We start from the raw sequence: 16740 nt of genomic DNA on the forward strand, positions 1-16740 counted from the left end.
GAAGCTGAAAACTAACGGACGAATTCCCAACCTCTTAACCTGCTCAGGATGAGAAAAGACCGTGATTGGATTCGCAGCCAATCACCGCAGTAAACGAATAAAAAGCAACAACGAATAACCTGTGACCCCCTTCCCAATGCCCCAATTATGTCATCATCCCTCTAGTGTTTCCGGTCCAAAATACCTGAGACGATTTAGTTAGGTACATTCATTGGATCCTTTTTTATTCGGCCTCTATTGTCGTGTGTTCGTTTTACAATTTTGTGTGTCTGTTTCGATTTTCTACTGTTAGTGCTGGTGGAGACGCTTGGTTTTTCGTTCCTTTACGGTGCGCTCGATCGTCGAAATTTTCCCCATACAAATGGTTTGAATTTTCTTTGCGGGGGTGGAAATAGGCTACTTTTCCGGCTCGCCAGTCCGAACTACGTCGATTGCATATAAAATTATCGTCGTAGGATGAAATTTTCAAATTGCAACATAAGCGGCTAAAGTTGCATGCCGTTCATAAGAATTGTACATGTACATGAGCGAACCATCGCTAATAAATAAAGTTGGCCATAGGTGAGTACTCACGTTATTTCCTTATACTAACGGGGGTTTTTGGTTTCCCCGGTTCTGCTGCCAAGTGCGGTGAACCTCCGATGTGTTCTCCCGGCAGATGTGCTGGTGACGGGCTATCGGCAAAGATGATGAACAGCTATGCAGGTGATTATGGCTGAACGCGTGGTTGGATCCAATGTGATCCCATGCGTTCAGCGAAACTTTTTGCCGAGATCTCCCGGCTGCCACAGCTGGTCGAAGATTTCGTCGAATCGAAGAATATTGTGGGGGTGGTGCAAATGCTAATACCCTTGGCACTGCCGCGTGCACGCTCCAGAGATGATATTTCGTCCCGGCGGTTCCTGGTAGCTTTCTAGGTGGTCTCGGCAGATTCCCGGATCGTCACGGCGGGATCGACGGTTGATGAAACGGCTGCTTGAGAAAGCTGTAGTGGGCTTCTCAAATCTGACTGAGTAAGCACTGTCTTCCTGTGCTTTTTTTTGACACTACACTTTCCTACGATGCCTTTAACTTAACTGCGAGCACGCGAATTAAACGGTCTTTACCCAACTGAACTTCACGATTAAGTGGTTCAGGAAGTCGCATCTGAAATCAGCCTTCTTGATCTAGTTCAACTTCGTACCGGAACTACCCGATACGAAGACCTAATCGAGAAGTTAAACAAACAACTCTCTTTTCCGCGATTTTACAATGCAGCCTTGTCTTCCCCTTCCAAACCCGAGACCAAAGACCAAACCTTTTCTCTTCCAAACCTAGGTGCACAAAGGCATCCCGAAAGAGGTCATTCACCTGGTGCACAACAAGCTTGCAGTCGGCGATCATCTGGAAGGTGACTCTCTAAACCATACTTTCTACTCCAAAAATGTGTCGGGTGATCGAATACATCTACAGGCGCGTTTTTGATGTTAATGATGATTCGGTTAATGATTAATTAGGGTGGTACCTGGCAGGAGGATTCATTCGCTCAACTTTCTTCGTTGATTTTATTTTTCGAAATCTTTATATTAATTTTAAGTTCTAAGTGGAGGTACTTTATGAATAATTAATTTGATTGTTATTGTTTCATTTTATTTAGTTTCTAAATGGCTCTTAATTAATTTATTTAAAGGTTATAAAGGAATTTCTGTTGTTGGTTTTACTAGTAGCTGGTGTACCCGTTACATCATCCCGTACTAAATTTACGAAAAATTTGATTGGCTTGTACTTGAAGTTCAAAGTCAATCAAATTTTTCGTAGGTTCATATTTCGTCCATTCAAACTATTTTGCTGATTTTCGGGGTCATAGGGAATCAACGTTAATTCAATAACTCATCGCTGTTTGCAGGAGCTCCTTGCGGGCCTGCCACTGACCATCAATGACGTTAGTCTCCGGTCTCCAGCGAAAATGCAAAAAAAAATACTTCAAAAGGACAAAATCTAAACTCTAAAATTGATATTGTATTCCTTAAACCCTATTTAAACTACGCTATGAGAATGAAAAAAAAAATACGGAGAAAAAAAAAACAATTAAGGAGAAAAAAAAAATAAAATAATTGAATTCAGCAATCAGAAAAAAAAGCAAAAAAAAAATGTTGGTAAACCAAAGAAGTTTTTCGGGAGATTGTTTTGACCCTGTTTGACGTTACGTAACTGTTGAAGGCCCCATTCATTCAAAAAAAAACCTACTATCTAAAGCTTAAAAAAAAATCACCCACTGTGTTATCACAAATGGGATCCGAATCGCCTAGAGCGATTTGGATTCTACACCTGGAATTACCGATTACGAATACCAAATCCTCTACCGATCCCAAAAAAAAAAACCTAAATTATCTGTAAGTTTGTTCGACCTAACCTTCCCCTACACTTGGCGAGATTGCGGCTAGTCCGACATTCTTACTTAAAATAACTAATTTTGCTTCTAGTTCGCTTCAACAATATCCACTGTTTCAAACGCTTACAAGAAGTCAAAATTTTAAAACCAGTTCGAATTTCGACTGTGCAGTTGCCCTAAATCTACATCTAAACCGTTCATCAAAACATTTATACAGTTTCAACCATCTCTCTCACTCATACTATCACCCATTCATGCCAACAACGTACATAACGTCAAACGAGAATCAAAACAAACTCGAGTAAATCCTCGACAGTGAACCGTGCGTGGTGGATCTTGCCGATTTGATCCGAATTATCCGGTGCCGGGAAGTTTTGGCTAAGTGGCTTCGCTCTCTATGACGTTCCGAGTGATAAACAGTTTCTGCGGTATCGGATCAAGGACTGTGAACATACAGATTGTCGTTCCATTATCCGATGTGAATGTTTGTTTTCCTCCCTTTGTTTTTCTCTAGGTGGGACTGTTCCTTTTCCGTTCGGAGCTTGTGGCGGATAGAAGTAGGTCTCTGGCAATTCCTGGCTATTCCTGGCTTTGTCTTCGGTGGAGTCCAGTGGAGTTGACTGATTCCGGCGAATTTCTACATATCTCGCGTTGATTGTATCGAAACAGGTAAGCTAATCCTCTAGGAAATCAATAAAACATTTTTTTTTTAGGAGTGTGTGTCGGTCTTCGCCGGAAGTGTTCCAATCCGGGTTAAATATAGAGGTCCTTCGAAAGTGGTGCTGCTGCCGATCAGGGGTGGTCAGATTGTTCTGCCAGAGGATTGTGGTTCCTTGACATCGCCGCAAATGGATTCCGACAAAAGAGCGCTCCCTCTTGCCCGTTTACCGGAAGCTAAAATTGTCCTAAAAAGTTAACCGTGAGTTCATATTTCATGTTTTCTTACTAATCTAGCTTAAGTACTACCTTATCTAAGTCTTAGGGAACTAGGATACTAACAACTAAACTATATACAATTGCGCGTATCGATTCCGTTCGGTTTTTTCGTAAAATTGGATCGGCTTAGACTCACTCTGCGCTTGGAGTGGTCTCTGTTAGGACGGTGTCGATTGGTTTCGGTACCCTCAGCTCGGAGAGCATAGGGCCCTTCCTCGCGAGTCCATCGAAGTAAGAAGATGTTCCCAGATGGTATTTTGTTTCGATGATTAGTCCCTTTTACGTTGCATAGCTGTTAAATCATAATCTATGTCTACTGTCTAAACTTAGTTTTTCGGTTCCCTCAGCGTAGAAATAAACTAGGTCGTTTCTCGCGAGTCCGTCGAAAGTTTTTTTTATTTCCCCTTTGGGTGTTTCTTTGCATTTTGGTTTCTTCTTGGGAAGTGGCATAGCTTGAAAAAAATGAACAGAATTTATAGTTAGGATTTGTTGTTTGTGCTTTTAGGCTGGTGAAAACGTTTGAGCACCGTACTGTGGTAAACTCCTATTCGTTTTCCGGAAGGATTCTCGAGCTCGTAGGTGTTTGAACCGAGAATTTTCTTAACGATGGCTTGCTCGTATTTTGGTGCCAATTTCTTGCAGAAACCTTTTCCCTTATCTGAGAGGTCGAAAGTTTGCTTCAGCACCGTTTCTCCTACCGTGTACGTCGGGTAATTTGCGCTTGATCGAAGATTGTATGTTTTGGCATGTTTTTCGTAGGCGTTCGCTAGATTTTGCTTCACTTCCTTGAAGAGCTCGTCCATCCGTTCTGTTTGCTTCTCCGCTGTGGTTTCGGTCGATAACTGGAGTTCTCTCATGGTAGCATATTCGTGGCCGTCGGAGATCCTGTTTCTACCAAACACTATGAAGTAAGGGCTATATTTCGTCGAAACATGTACAGCATCTCGAATTGCACTCGCTATGAGTTGCAAATTTTCAGCCCAACTGGAGTGTGCTTTCTTAAGTGTAGCTCGGATTGCGGTTACGATTACTCGATTGACCCTTTCGGTGTTATTCACCTGAGGGTGATATGCCGGCGTGAGCCAATGCGAGACGTGGTAGTTATCCAACAGTGTTTTAAACACTTTGGACACGAATTGTGACCCATTGTCGGTCAGGACGATTTCGGGTACCCCGAAAAGGTTGAAAATGTTATTTTCTACGAATTCCGCCAACGAATGAGCCTTCGCTTCCCTGAAAGGTTGTATCATTATGAATTTCGAAAACACATCCGTGGCCACCAGTAGGCATGTGTTTCGATTTTTCCCGGAAGGTGGCAATGGACCGATGTAGTCCAGTGTCACAAACTGCCACGGGTGTTCCGCAGGCTTCTGTGTACCCATCGGAGGAGTGGTGTTGAAGTTACGAGACTTGCTTAATTGACACGTTAAACATTCCTGGCAAAAAGCTTTTATGGCTTGGTTCATTTTGGGCCAATGAAATTTCTCTTTTACGGCTGCGGTTGTTTTTTCGACACCGAAATGAGCCTTGTCGTGAATACTTTTAATGATCCCGTTGATGTCTGTGGTTTTTGGTACAACTTTCCACTCGAATCTTGGATCCTGGAGTTTCCCTTTCGTCGGAACATACTGGTGAAGTTGACCGTCTATGATCCGGTAATCGGGAAATTTGCTAGGATTTAGGTTAATCTGTTCAATGAGTTCGTCCTGTTTGAGATCAACTTTTGCTAACGAGATGCAGTCTAAAGGAATGGATCTTGATAGACAGTCTGCTGTGATATTTGATTTCCCTTTCCGATAGTCTAAATCAAAATCATACGCCTGAATTCTGAGAGCCCACCGAAGTAACTTGGCGTTCCCCGTTTCGGTTCCCATGTTGAAAAGCCATAGCAGACTTCTTGCGTCCGTTACTACTCGAAATTTTACCCCTTCAACGTAATGCCGGAAGTGTTGAATCGCCAACAACACGCCGAGGCACTCTTTTTCAACAGCTGAGTAACGTCTCTGGGTGCGGCTGAGTTTTTTGCTGAAATAGGAAATAACCCTGGTCACCCCGTCCTGCTCCTGTACTAAAGCGGCTCCTACCGCTCTGTCTGACGCGTCAGATTCGATTGTGAACATTTTGGTAAAGTCCGGATTCCCTAATACAGGCGCTGACGTCAACACTGATTTCAGTTCCCTGAAGGCTTCTTCCGCTTGTTCCGTCCACTTCATTTTTTTATGTTCTTTGGAAAGTAAGTCTGTAATCGGGGCAGTGATTCTACTATAATTCTTAATGAATTTTTGGTAGAACCCCGCAAGACCCAATAGTCGCCTTATGTCCTCCTGGTTTTTTGGCTGGGCGTAATCCAATATCGGTTGAATTCTGCTAGTGTCTATTGCCACTCCGAACTCGTTGAGAAGATATCCTAAGTACACCACCTGTTTTCGGCAGAACCTGGATTTCTCAAGAGAGATGGTCAATCTTGCGGTTCTGAGTCTCTTTGCGACTTCTTCGAGAAGTTTCAAGTGCTCTTCGAAGGTATCTGATGCGATGACGATGTCATCTAGATACACAAAGACGTTAGGCTCGAGGTCGAAACCTAACGCTCTGGCCATAAGTCTCTGCATACTGAATGACGCGTTCTGTATGCCAAATGGAAGCACTTTGAACCTCCAAACTCCTTCTGGTGTGCGGAAAGCTGTATAGTTCCTGCTGCTTTCTTTTAGAGGAATCTGGAAGTATGCGTCCTTCAAATCAATTACCGAGAAGTATTTGGCCTTACCCAATCTACAAAAAATATCGTTCATGTTGCGCATCGGGAAGTAGTCTTTGACCGTGAGCTTGTTCAGTTTCCTAGAGTCTAGGCAAACTCTTACCTTGCCGTTCTTCTTCAGCACTGGGACCAGCGGATTGGTCCACTCGCTAAAGCACTCTTCTATTGCGTCGAGCTTTTTGAAACGTTCTACCTCTGCCTTGATTGCATCCTGCATGTACGGCGAACACCTGTACATTGGCGGGTTCCTGAGGACCGCTCCTTCTTTTAGAACTATTTCGTGTTCAATTAAATTAGTTTTCCCCAGTTTCCCTGTAGACGTAAGCTCGAAGCTCTTGATGACGTCGGTGAGGAGTTTTCTGTGCTGATCCGAGAGGGTGTGCTCCGTCTCAATTCCTTCTGGATCCGGCGTAGATTCTGTTGGTCCTTCGTAGATGGGGATATCTAACGTATCATCTTCTTCTGGTTCTTCAATTCTGATGATATTGCCTGTTGGTTGGATTGAGAAGCAAAACGGTTCCGTTTCGTCATCTGAGGTTTTCAACTCTTCAGGGCCACGTCCTAGGTCTATCATCGGTTTAATTTGGAAAGAGTCCCAAAAGTCTGCTCCCAGAATGAGTGTCCTGGATATTTCTGGGACGATAATCGTGGGGACGACTTTTGTGAGTCCTTTGAATGAAAAAGGTATATTCAGGTAGCCTAAGCATTTGTACCTAGTTCCGTCTGCTGTGGACACCTGATAATTTGCTGGCTGTATTTTGAGGTCGTATTTTTCGATTAGGTCGATTGAGTTCAGGATGCTTATCCCTGCGCCTGAATCTAGAAGGGCTTCGATTTCTGTGTCGAATACCTTGACTTTGATGTGTGGGCATTTTTTGAAGTGTAATTTTATGTGATAAACTTGTGTAAAAGGATCGAATATTGTGTCGTTTGATTTTATGGGAATGTTAATTTTTTGCAGAGTGCTAGAATTCCCCCGCTCACACCCCTCTATTCGTTTCCCTGTCTGTTATGAACAGTTTGACCCTGTGGAATTTTTGAGCATCTGTCACAAGTTCTTACTGTCCTCCCCAGACTTCCGCAACCGAAGCAAAACACTATTCGTGGTTTCGGACATTGCCTCCAATTGTGGGTCACGTCTTTGCAGTTCCAGCAACCTTCTCCATAAGTTGGCCTCTCCTCTGTCGGTCTTATAGGTTGGCTTCCTGGTGACTGGTTAGCCGTGTTCTGACTGTTTAAGGGGGTTGACGTCCCTTGATGAAGTGTGGTGTTCGTTTGCTGGTATCTTCCGGGTGGTTTCCGATTTTGCCAGGGCGTCTGGTTCCCAGATGGGTAGTTTTGCTGTCGAAGCCTTTGTTGACCTTCGGGCATTTGGTAGTTTGGACGAGTTCCTACGTACGGCTGTTGTGTTCTGAAATGCGGTGTCGTAGGTCCTTGAATTGCATATAACGGTGTTGCCCCGTCGGACCAATATTCCTCGTCGTCCAACTCGATGGCGTTTAATGGTCTACGATTTGAGGATTCCGTCTGGTGATGCTGCAGGCTATAATCAGTCGCGTCTATCCTGTGGTTCAGAATTGTAAGATGTTCTAGATCTTGGATTTCGGTGGTCGCCAATCTCGAGTGATAGTGGTGTCGCATGTTGTCCCATACCACTTCGAACTTTCTTCGTCGCGATAGTGGCTGGGTAAGCATGCGGTTCATTTTCTCGATTTCAGACAGGAACGCAACAAACGTCTCTCCTCGTAGCTGCTTCCGTTCTTGGATTTTATACCTAATACCTTGGTCCCTGTTGGGGTTTCCAAAGCGCTGTGTTATTTTAGTCTCAAAGTTTTCCCATGTGTTTAAATCGTCGACGTAGGTAAAAAACCAATCCGCCGCGGTGCCCTCCAAAAGCATGTGGATGTCTCTCAGAAGCGTATGTTTCGACACACCTTCTCGTTCTGATAATTTATTCGTCTTGTACAGAAAGTTTTCGACTGTTAACGCTTTAGGGTCCCCGTTGAAACGGATTTTCCATTTTTCGACTCTGCCTACGTGTTCTCGTCGGTACCTGTTGAAGTTATTCAAGTCTTCACGAAGAAGTACTGACCCTGACGAATCAAAGCTTCGCCTGGCTTGTGGGAGTACCGGTTGGAAGTTAGGAAAGTTATTTCTAGCATGAGCGCTGTCCGAAGACTCTTCTCTGCTTCTTGGATTCCGACCTATCCTATTCGAACGAATAATCTCCCTATCAGAATCCGAATCTGATTCGGGTTGAAGTTGATTAAAACTGCGAGGATTCTGTTGGGTTTTAAAATCCCTTGAGTTCAAGAGTTGGGTTATGCGTGCATCCTTTTCGTGAATAGTTTTCAACAATAATTGTCTTTCACGTTCGAAGGATTCTTCCAATGTTTTATTATTTTCCCGAAGTATGTCGTTTAACTCTGACCGCGTGATGGTTCCTGATTCGGTTTTACCTGATGACTTCTTTTTCGTACCTGTTCTTGTAAGACTAGATTCTATAGGTTCTAGTTCAGGAAATTGCTTCTTCTCCCATGAACGGTCGAATTGATGTTGATCTACCGGTCCCCAAGCTTTCTTTTCGACTTCTTTCGGATGTTGTTCTATTGCCCCTGCCCCTTCGCTCTCTTCCTGGGACTGTTCCTGATCCTTTCCTGATGGGTTGGATCCTAATTTGTACTGGTCTATCATTTTATCGATTTTCCCGAGTAATTTAGCTCTAATGATCTCCTGTTCTTCGTTCGCGGTTAGCGACCGATGAACTCTCATCCAGTAATGGAACACCCGAGATTCGAATTTTGCCTCAACTTTTTTGTCCAAAGACCTCTTAAGGTTTTCTATTCTGCCTTCTATATGCGGGGCTTCCTCTAAGATGTTGATCCCAGAAGCGTAGTCCACTTTCTGTTTTCGGTCTTTATGAAAGAGTTTCCTTAAACATCTTTGTTTACCACACAAATCCGATCTCATGACCGTATCTGGCTGATTCCTAATAATTAGCTCATAATTAATCTCCTCCTCGTTCAAATCTTCCGGTCGTGGGAAGAAACGCATCATTTTTGCGTAGGACTTGATCTACTAATAAATTTTCCTCTGGATGAGAAGAAAAAAAAATAGCTCAAAGTATGAAAGCTTGATTGGGTAACAAATTTACAAAAAATATCTAAGGAATTCCTAGATGTAATGGTATGAATTGCAAAAAGAAAAAAAAAATAAATGTAAAACCAATAACCGAAATTATGATACGAAGAAAAAAAAATAATGCAAAAATATGATGAAGAGAAAAAAAATACTGCCACTGATGTGAGCGAATCAAATATTATTGCAGATAAAGTAAAAGAAAGAAAAAAAACTTATTTATGTACAAAAGAGCCAAAGAATTGAATAAAATAACGAGAAAAAAATGTATTAACTAATGAGAAAAATATGTTTAGAAATTAAGATTATGTAAATGTAAAAACTAAATAAGGAAGAAACAACAATGTACCACGATAAGGTTGAAATGTGAAATGAAGCAATTTCACTGTTTTCTGAGCGATTTCTATGTTCAATAAATGTTTGAACGAAACTTAAATGGTTTTATTATTTTACTCCCTTCAATTTACCGAAAATGAAATGTCAATCAAACAAAGTAGATGCATCGATCGAAAAAAAAACCTTGTATTAACGAACGTCGAAATTGACGTCAAACGATTCTTTAAAAGCCTTGTATTGTTGGGCGCCAAATATAACGAGAGCCCCGACACACTTCCGTTTCGTTAGCGGGTGGCTTAAGCGCCACTTCCTTACGGAAGACCACCCACCTAGTCTTGGTTTGCCCAGCTGAATGAGACTCGGACGTGAGTTCCTTTTTTGGTTCCCTATTTTGGGAAAGAAGCAGAAGGGTCTCTGAAAAGGGATCCGTACTTCGGCTTCGAATTCGAATCCGCCCCGAAAACGAGAACAGCCCGCAAAATCACGGAAAGGGGGATTATTCGTTGCTCGCTAAAAAGTTGAACCAGAGAAGCTGAAAACTAACGGACGAATTCCCAACCTCTTAACCTGCTCAGGATGAGAAAAGACCGTGATTGGATTCGCAGCCAATCACCGCAGTAAACGAATAAAAAGCAACAACGAATAACCTGTGACCCCCTTCCCAATGCCCCAATTATGTCATCATCCCTCTAGTGTTTCCGGTCCAAAATACCTGAGACGATTTAGTTAGGTACATTCATTGGATCCTTTTTTATTCGGCCTCTATTGTCGTGTGTTCGTTTTACAATTTTGTGTGTCTGTTTCGATTTTCTACTGTTAGTGCTGGTGGAGACGCTTGGTTTTTCGTTCCTTTACGGTGCGCTCGATCGTCGAAATTTTCCCCATACAAATGGTTTGAATTTTCTTTGCGGGGGTGGAAATAGGCTACTTTTCCGGCTCGCCAGTCCGAACTACGTCGATTGCATATAAAATTATCGTCGTAGGATGAAATTTTCAAATTGCAACATAAGCGGCTAAAGTTGCATGCCGTTCATAAGAATTGTACATGTACATGAGCGAACCATCGCTAATAAATAAAGTTGGCCATAGGTGAGTACTCACGTTATTTCCTTATACTAACGGGGGTTTTTGGTTTCCCCGGTTCTGCTGCCAAGTGCGGTGAACCTCCGATGTGTTCTCCCGGCAGATGTGCTGGTGACGGGCTATCGGCAAAGATGATGAACAGCTATGCAGGTGATTATGGCTGAACGCGTGGTTGGATCCAATGTGATCCCATGCGTTCAGCGAAACTTTTTGCCGAGATCTCCCGGCTGCCACAGCTGGTCGAAGATTTCGTCGAATCGAAGAATATTGTGGGGGTGGTGCAAATGCTAATACCCTTGGCACTGCCGCGTGCACGCTCCAGAGATGATATTTCGTCCCGGCGGTTCCTGGTAGCTTTCTAGGTGGTCTCGGCAGATTCCCGGATCGTCACGGCGGGATCGACGGTTGATGAAACGGCTGCTTGAGAAAGCTGTAGTGGGCTTCTCAAATCTGACTGAGTAAGCACTGTTTTCCTGTGCTTTTTTTTGACACTACACTTTCCTACGATGCCTTTAACTTAACTGCGAGCACGCGAATTAAACGGTCTTTACCCAACTGAACTTCACGATTAAGTGGTTCAGGAAGTCGCATCTGAAATCAGCCTTCTTGATCTAGTTCAACTTCGTACCGGAACTACCCGATACGAAGACCTAATCGAGAAGTTAAACAAACAACTCTCTTTTCCGCGATTTTACAATGCAGCCTTGTCTTCCCCTTCCAAACCCGAGACCAAAGACCAAACCTTTTCTCTTCCAAACCTAGGTGCACAAAGGCATCCCGAAAGAGGTCATTCACCTGGTGCACAACAAGCTTGCAGTCGGCGATCATCTGGAAGGTGACTCTCTAAACCATACTTTCTACTCCAAAAATGTGTCGGGTGATCGAATACATCTACAGGCGCGTTTTTGATGTTAATGATGATTCGGTTAATGATTAATTAGGGTGGTACCTGGCAGGAGGATTCATTCGCTCAACTTTCTTCGTTGATTTTATTTTTCGAAATCTTTATATTAATTTTAAGTTCTAAGTGGAGGTACTTTATGAATAATTAATTTGATTGTTATTGTTTCATTTTATTTAGTTTCTAAATGGCTCTTAATTAATTTATTTAAAGGTTATAAAGGAATTTCTGTTGTTGGTTTTACTAGTAGCTGGTGTACCCGTTACAACGAGTCTCTTAGTATGGATATAACTTCATACGGCTTATTTATTTTTTATTTATTTATTTATCTATTTATTTAGTTATTTAATTATTTATTAATTTATTTATTCAAACTTAAAAAGACTACAATACTTAATACATAGGATACACCCGGATTGATCACCTAAATTGCCTATCATGGCTTGTAAGGATAACTTCAAGACCATTTAACAATTAATTTTTTTTTTCTTGATTCAGTTGCTATCAGTTTATATAAATGTATACTTTAAGGGTATGCCAGAATAAAATATCCACTTCTTGTTTATTTGATATAGCGGTTTTTTATTCAAACAGCTTGCTACTGAGTTAAGTTAATAACTGAAAAATAAAATTGTAATTATGAAATTATCTAGAAATTACCTGCTTTCCATAGAACTCATTTGAATTCTTAACGATTTTGAGAAACTGAAAATATTGTCTTTTCAAGATTCAACATAAAGTGGATTTTTATTTGCGCCGATCACTGTAAGTATAATTATTAGACCGCTGTAAAAAATAACTTTTTGCTCCCATATGTTTTTTCGATGCCTTTTGGGTCACCAAGCATCAGTGTAAAATTTGAGATGATTTGGTTGATTCCTGAGTTAGCGCAACGCGTTTTAGTTTTGTATGAAAGAAGAAATTTTTGCACATACAGTGGTGTTCGAAATAATAGCAGCGCAAGTGAAGAGAATCAAATTATACTGCGTACTTGTATGAGTGTTGTCCTCTGCTAACATATGTTACACACGTTAGTGTATTGATGAGTGGTGAGTGCAACGCTCGACTATTTCGATACACTACGCACTTGTTTACTTTATTCGGTTGCCATTTTGAAAACATATCGTTCTTGGGCTGTTCGAAAAAATAGCAGCACAGGTTACAAAGTGCACTAAATCGTTGAAGTTTTGAAGAAATCCATAGTTTTCGATGTGAATTTGTTGTGGTAAGAGACATAAAGGTTCCATGATGCGTTTTGGTTGATTAGACATTACCGAAAATCTGTAATATTTCAGCAAAATGGGTCGCTCGAAGCATTGTACGTTCGAAGAACGAAATCACATCAAACGACTGATTGCAAGCGGAAAAACATATCGTGAAGTTCAGGAACTGCTTAACTGTTCTGCGAAAAAGGTATACAACGCATTGCACTGGAAGGTAAAGGGTGAAACTCGTGGCAGAAAGCGAGCAATAGCTTCACGAACTGACCGGAAGATGATTCGATTGGTGAAAATGCAACCACACATCTCATCAAGAGCACTGAAACAAGAGTTGGATCTTCCCATCAGTACCTCAACAGTAAGAAAACGTCTGATTGAAGCTGAATTGCAAGCTAGAAGCCCGAGGAAAGTGCCCCTACTAACTTCACGACATATTCATAACCGCTTGAACTTCGCCAACTCTCACGTCAATTGGCCCATCCAAAAATGGCGTAACATTTTGTGGACTGATGAAAGCAAAGTAGAGCTGTTTGGTTCCAGCGGTAGGCGAATGTTCGTCAGACGTCCTCCAGGTGCAGAATTCCAACCCCAGTACACCGTGAAAACAGTTAAACATGGTGGTGCCAAAATCATGGTGTGGGGATGTTTTTCGTACCACGGTGTTGGGCCCATCCATCGTATAGAAGGTATCATGGACGCAGTTGGTTACGTGGAAATTCTGCAGAATATCATGCTACCATACGCAGAAGAGGAAATGCCCTTGAAATGGGTCTTCCAACAGGACAATGACCCGAAACATACCAGCAGACGAGTAAAAGCGTTGTTCCGGGACAATAACGTTGATGTGATGGATTGGCCGGCTCAATCGCCGGACCTCAATCCTATCGAAAATTTGTGGGGAGACATCAAAAAGGCAGTTTTCGAGGCAAAGCCGACAAATGCAGAGCAACTATGGGTTGTAGTTCGCCGTGCATGGTCAGAAATACCTGTCATACGGTGCCAAAAGCTTGTGGACTCTATGTCACGCCGTTGCGCTACAGTGATCAGAAATAACGGGTACACTACGAAGTATTGATGTCACAAATGACTTTCACATAGAGAAAGACTTGGTATGAATTCATAATTTGTTTTAAAAAAAAATTTAATTTCTTGCTGCTATTATTTCGAACAGGGCAAAAATCATTTTTTTATTATTCTCAGCCTGCAATTGATATTCAGATCCTAAATCTTTTGTATTTCTTACGTACCACTAATATGCTTACTAATCCAAGAGAGAATTGAAATAAAAGTGACAATACAGAAAAATGCCTAAATTTTTTAAACAATTTCCGAGCCGCTGCTATTATTTCGAACACCACTGTACATATATCATCCAGAAAATTCAAATAAGCTTCAAATGAAGTCGGTCTTAGATTTTTTGTTTTGACTATTCTAAGCTTAATTTTTTGCTAATATGAAAAGCAGCTAAGAATTTGATGAAAAAAGTTATAACCATTTCAAAATAAATAATCTATATCCATTGAAAAGTATTTAAAAATTGCGGATTTTGTTTGCTAGAGCTGTTAATGATAGCATGAAATGTTTTTGCAAAGGTTATATGAATCAATAAATTCTCTGGCAATGCAAAGCCGTTTTTTAAAATTTTTTATTTCCATCCTACGGTTACACAGGTTGCAAATAAGCAGAAAAAAAATTTTAAAAAAAATATTTTTTAAAATATTTGTTTATAGCATCAAATAACTTTTCAAGAGTATAAGTTAGGTTTTTGCTTTGTTCACATGAATAGTACTGCAAGAATCAAGGAATATTTTTCAACCAAAGTTAAATTTTTTGGAACTCTCAGTACATCTCTGGCGATTTTTGAGTTAAAAATTTTGTTTTCCCATACGAATTTCCATACAAAATTAAAACTCGATGCGCTAATTCAGGCCTGAATTGGATCGGTAATGGGTGAAATGGCTTAACTAGAAGACTCAGACCCTGTTTGTCTTTGGCACCTTTCACCTTAAGCCCCGTATTGTTAATGTTTCATTTGATTTATGGTAGGGGAAAGGTTTCCTAAATGGGCCTATCGGGTTAAATGACTCTACGGCCGTTTGACGAAATGGCTGACAAGACAACATACAGTGAGCGAAATAAAAATAGCACCACTATGTGTTTTGCTAGTTAAAATATGAATACTTGAAAAATACGAAAATTTTCTTCCACAGTTTGTTATGAATTGCTTAACGGATAAATTAAGCAAAAGTTTACTTTTTCCAGTATTCTAAAGGTTTTCAAAGGTATTAAAAGGGGGTGTTAAGAGATGCTCCTCTAGCGTTAAGGAATATGATATATAAGCCTTAAAACTTTATCAACTGCTTGATTTGTTCATTAACATTCATCAGTATGATGCAAAATGATGAAACATAGATTTGAGGCTGAGTTTGAATCCAAAAAGCAGGTTGGAATTCAAAAATACTAATAGTTTTTAATAGTCAAACACTATTTCTCTAGTTTTAAGTCATAGATGGCAGCACTATCCTGCCAATTAACCAAATTCATGCCCATTTTCGAATATCCGGGATTAATTAGGGAGTGCTGGATTATTTTGGTCAAGAAATAAATACATGTATCGTGTGAACGCTTTGGAAATTCTAAGATCACTAAATCCAAAAAAAAAGAAATAGAATTGCATCAAGGTCACTAAAAGTGAATGTTTTGGACCGATTATCAGAATAAAGTTATACTTTGCGATGGAGCTTGGTGTATAAGACGGCTAGCAGTATTATTGGTATGATTTGCAATTGAATCGGAAGTTGAGATGAGCAGGATTTGTTTCGGCTGTACATTTTTGTGCTGGTGATTCTTTTGCAAATCCGGAAAAGCTTCCTGCATCGTGAACTTCCACAAAACTGTGATGGGAAAATACCTCAAAATGATAAATATGGGCCTAAATAAAATGGAAAATCAATATTGAGACTAAATTTGGTTTTAACTGCAAGATAGTGCTGCCATCTACGACTTGAAACTGGAAAAAGTGTGGTTTACTGAACAAAATCAAAGTTTTTGATTTCCAACCTATTTTTTTCTGATTCAAAATTAATCCCGAATGTTTGTTTCATCATTTCACGTCATTTTTATGAAGAAAGTAAGTAGTTTGGTAAAGAATTACAGCTCAAACATCAAATTCCTTAACGCTAGAGGAGCATCTCTTAAAACCCCCTTTTAAAACCTTTGGAATTCTGGAAAACTCCTTAAAATGCAGTTATCTATTCAAATAATTCGTAGAAGCATTATTATTCACTTTTACACAGTAAATTTTGAAAAATTATCTTGTTTTTGTTGAAAAACTCAACTGGTGCTATTCTTATTTCGCACCCTTTTTTCACATTTTTGGTCCTCAAAGCCAATTGCTACGTCCAAAAAAAGTAAACTTATGCTTGATTTATCCGTTAAGCAGTTCTGAACAAACTGTGGAAGAACATTTTCGTATTTTTCAAGCATTGATAATTTAACAAGCAAAACACATAGTGGTGCTATTCTTATTTCGCTCACTGTATCTAATCAATGCATTTCGAGGGTGATACGTTTTGAACATAAGGCAAGAAAGAATTTTATGAATAAACCAACTCAAAAATATTTAAAAATTCTTACAAGGTTTTGATATTTTTTGATGTAATATTTTGACTTTTAAAAACTATACGTAAAGAAGCTCAAAACAAAAAGTTGGGTGGTTTTTGTTTCTTATTCAAATGAACCTTAGAAGTGAAACAAATTTAAGCTTTTATGATGGTTTAATAATGATGGAAAAGTTTTTTTTTTTTTGTTTCGATTATAGTCGTTTTACCATTTTTATGGCATTCGCGACTTTTATCAACGTTCCAGTTGGCAGACAAATATTGAAAAACTTCTCCGGTACAACTGTGTTCGATATTTACTCTTGGGCTCGAACTCGCGGACATCGGCTCAGGAAGCAACAGACTTGCCAACTGAGCTATATCACAAGCCCATGATGGAA

The 16740-nt window shown here is 40.4% G+C and overlaps 1 protein-coding gene across 5 annotated transcripts in view; it reads right to left on the minus strand.

The window, feature by feature from the left end:
* Positions 1-16740, minus strand: part of LOC129740071 (octopamine receptor beta-3R-like) — a 422031-nt gene that overhangs the window by 245112 nt on the left and 160179 nt on the right. The window lies entirely within an intron of this gene.

Source organism: Uranotaenia lowii, chromosome 1 (genome assembly GCF_029784155.1).
Source record: "Uranotaenia lowii strain MFRU-FL chromosome 1, ASM2978415v1, whole genome shotgun sequence".
Taxonomy (NCBI): Eukaryota; Metazoa; Arthropoda; class Insecta; order Diptera; family Culicidae; genus Uranotaenia; species Uranotaenia lowii.